Raw genomic sequence first — 4,247 nt, 5'->3', positions numbered from 1 at the left:
TAAAAATATTGCGGATAAAAATTCAAAACATATGTAAGGATATTTATATATAATGTTCAAGGATAAAGTATATGAACACAGTATATTTATTACAAGAAAGAAGTGCATCTATCCTAAAATAAAAATCTAGAGTAAACGAGAGCATAACAATCATACAATAATGCAACAGAAAATCAAGAATTTTAGCGATTCTGAATAAATATCCAACCAAGTTGTAAAGATCTTAAATCGAAATCTGAAACTGAACCCTTAAATCATCATAACAATATTACACAAGCGAACCTTGCCGTAAAACACCAAATAAAAAAACGATATAGCCAAATTAAATCGCACAAATTAAGAACCGTTACGCATAAAAATGCACAAAACAACTGCAGAAAGAAAAAATGGCGCATTAATACAGCCAGCAAAACGTGGCTCGTTAAACTCCAAAGGACAAGAAAGGGAAACAAACATACATTAAAACATGAAATTTGAATCAAAAACAGAAAAACAAAAAACTTTTACATAAGCGACTCGTAGCGTTTAAAACTGTGCAGCCTGAATTTTACAAAAATATAATGAGAAATGCGATATAAATAACAACTTAATGCGTGCACATAAACCAGTTAATTTTCGGAAAGAAAGAATGCCTGCGTAATAAAAAGTGAACGGATATTTCGTTGGCAAAGGTATAAATAAAAAGCGAACGGAAAACGCGCAAAACTTCAATAATGTCAAACGCTACTACAACAATGCAATTTGCTTTATAACAATGAGGAAGACAATTTGAGTGGAATAACTGCCAACACAATACTTTTCGCGCGAGGAAACGCCAGCACATTGCAAGGATAATGCGAAGGAAATTACGACGGCATAAAACATCAAATGAGATTTTCAGTAAACGAAAAAAACACTGGAATTTCGCGTAAATTTAAAGAGACAAAGTGCGTAAAATGCGAAAATAAAATGAAGCCGAAGATTTTGATGACTTTTTTGATTTTCTTACACTTAAAGCAACTCAAGCGAGGCTACGTGAGGATAGAGCTTAATTTCATAAATATGTTTACGAGTATATTTACAGCAGAGCGTTTGAATCACGCTTAATTTTATAATAAATAGTAATACTTACTAATTTCAGTAATAATTTGCATGAGTAATTTTAGTAGCCAGTGGAGTGTGTACAGCACGTGGTGCAATGGCATCAACAATTTATAAATCCAAAACAACGTTTTATCAAAAAAATCGAAAATGAGTTTTTTATTGTTTACGATTCACTACACCATATTATATATATATATGTAGCATAAAATTTTCAGCTTCCGCTTTATAACCAATAAATATATACAGTGAAACTGCGATAAGTCGTAACCTCGATAAGCGAAAAACCTTGATAGTTCATAGTATTTCTTCGGTCCCTAGAAAAATTCGCGAAAAATGCATGTATTTCGGTCCCTTTGATAACTCGTATTTTTCTTGAGACAAAAATTGGAAAATGTGTATCAAAAGCCTCTACAACTCGTATTTTTTCCTCAAAAGCCTCTACAACTCGTATTTGAACATTTGAAATTCGATCAGTTTCCACAAAAGTTGCGAAAGCTTCAATTGAAAATTTGCGTCTTTTTTTCATGGCATCAATTGTTGAAGACACTATTTTTAATGACATTGTAAACATTGATAATGCCATAGATAAAATACGCCAAAATAATGTCCGTCAAAAACATATTACGGATTTCTTTTAAAATGAACACTTTTCTTATTATTTTTGTACAATTTTTCAAAATACATACATATATATATTGAATGAATAACATATGTACTTTATATTTTAAAATTTAAATATGTACAATCATTTCTTTTTTTATGTAAAATTGAAAAAATAGTTTAAAAAAAACTCTATAATTCGTATATTCTGTATGTTGCCTCTATAAGTTGTATAACTTGATAACTTGAAAAACTCCATAACCCGTATTTAAATTATGGTCCCTTGCAAATACGAGTTATCGAAGTTTCACTGTACTCATTTTATAACCAAAACTCAAATTTTGTTTCAAGATGAGTGGTATCAATACAGCGTTTTTCCTTCGCCTGTGAACTTATGAAAAGTGTTGTTATGTTATTATACATTTTAGGTGACGAAATAGTATGTATAATGGCTCTTCCAAAAAGCCAGAAAGAATTAGTTTGTTTTAGAACTTGTTATTCAATTTCATCAAAATGTTGATGATATTGTTTATTGTTGCTTTGCGCTTTTGATTGCGTTGAAATTTTTGTTTGTTTATTTGTTATTTGATGCGCTCTTCTAAATGCTTTTATTCTCTCCTTCTTTTTTTTTTTGGCTCTTTTTGTTATTTTCTTTCTTTCTTGGTTTTGTTTTTTCCCTTTCGTTTTGTTTTCTTTAATTTTTCTCATATGAGTAGCCCACACGCCACAAATTAATTTCAATTTCAGTTCATTGAAGCGTTATTTGCCTTGAAATATTTATTTTGTCAGCCAAAAAAAGAAAAATAAATATGAAAAGCAATTATTGTAATTTTGGTGGCGATTTGAAAGTAAATTAAATAAAAGAAATGAAATTTAGTGGGAAGTGAAATGGATTTGTAGATAAAATGTATTCAAAATTTAGAAAAAGTATTGCATTTGTTATTTTTATAAGGTTTCTTTTATAGTGGTACAAAATATTTATCAAAGAGTGATGGAGAATATTAGCGATGTCTTTGGGTTCTCTAAAAATTCATGGAAGATTCAGGTACGCAGACCTCGGAACTTTATTTTTGAAAACCCTTACATTTAGATGGAAGTGTCATCAAAACCGGTTTTAACTGTATAGAGTCCTCTTTTATACTTGGTAAGTATTTCAAAATAAACATCTTTATAATCGTTTTGAAAATTTTGATATAGCTTCAGTAACATTTAAAATTTTAAAGTCTATACGACTTTAATTTTAATTTCTTATTAGACGCAAAGATTGAACCCAGATGCGCCATATTGCTCTAGGCATATTTAAAGGATGAAAAGCATTAAAAATTGTTTTTTTTTTTATCAGAATTTGACATATAGCTATAGAAACCAAAAACAACAAAGTGAATACCATAAAGAGACAATTCTCACAACCGCCGGTCCTACGTTAACAGTGTTGACGCGGATTTTATCCAGCCAAGGGCTGTAAATTAAGTAAAGGAAACCTTTTTGTTTAAATCAACTGATGAAAATATTAAAACAGTGAAGGACAGGGTGCTTGAAAATCGCCAGGCAAGTGTTAGAGGGATGGCAAGAGAGCACGACATTTCTCGCGAGTTCGTTCAAATGATTTTGGTGGAGATCTTGGGTGTGAAATTGATTTTTTTMAAAAAAAAAAAAAAAGTACCGTAACAGTTCTCTTCGGACATGCTTGATTCCGATCCCACATTCATGAAGAGCATTATGACTGCCCATGAGACGTGGGCTTATAAGTTTGACATGCGAACAAGTCAACAATCATAGTAATGGAGGGGAAAACACGTGCCGAAACCAAAAAACAACACGACAAAACCATAAAAAAGTAAGCCAAAGCCACTTAAAAATCAAGGTGCTCGTTTTTATTTATAGATATTTGTGGTTTGGTGCATTATGAATTTGTTCTGGAGGGGCAGACGGTCAATAACGAGTTCTATGTGGCCAGATTAAGGTGTTTGCGTGAGGACATCCGTCACAATGGCTGGAATTGTGGAAGAACAATTCATGGATTGTACACGATTATAATGCACCATCGCATCGAACATCGATTGCAACTGAACTTAATGCTAAAAACGCAATGAATACTATCGAGCAACCACCGTATTTACCAGATTTGGCTCAGTGTGATTTTTTCGGTTGCCCTAAACTGATATTACCACTCTGAGAAACCCGTTTTCAGTTGATCGAAGAGATATAAAAAACAATCACTGTAGGAGCTAAAGGCCATTCCAAAAAGTGCCTATGTAGAGTGTTTCGAGGACTGGAAAACTCGTTAGCAAAAGTGTATTACATCTGTTGGGGATTACTTTGCACACGACAAAATAAAAATTGATGAATAATTGAATATTTCACGTTTTATTTACCCTTCGGGGTACTTTTTTGTCACAATATATGTACATATGTATGCAAGCACTTTATGAGTGTGAATAATAAATAGTTGCTCAATTTTTTAACAGTATTCAATTAACCAAATTTATTTGTTAGCACCATTTCTTTAAAATTGTTTTATGCCATTTTGCTTCATTTATTTTGATTGAGAGACAGAATTTTTT

At 31.6% G+C, this 4,247-nt stretch overlaps 1 protein-coding gene across 3 annotated transcripts in view; it reads right to left on the bottom strand.

The window, feature by feature from the left end:
* The window catches only part of LOC108977559 (protein similar), a 165,868-nt gene that overhangs the window by 101,809 nt on the left and 59,812 nt on the right, over positions 1-4,247 (bottom strand). The gene's annotated exons all lie outside the window — the stretch shown is intronic.

The sequence above is a fragment of the Bactrocera latifrons genome, unplaced genomic scaffold (genome assembly GCF_001853355.1).
Source record: "Bactrocera latifrons isolate USDA-ARS-PBARC rearing strain unplaced genomic scaffold, ASM185335v1 scaffold_91, whole genome shotgun sequence".
In the NCBI taxonomy this organism is placed as follows: domain Eukaryota; kingdom Metazoa; phylum Arthropoda; class Insecta; order Diptera; family Tephritidae; genus Bactrocera; species Bactrocera latifrons.
The sequence above is the reverse complement of the archived record's forward strand: the minus strand, read 5'-3'. Positions and strand labels throughout refer to the sequence as shown.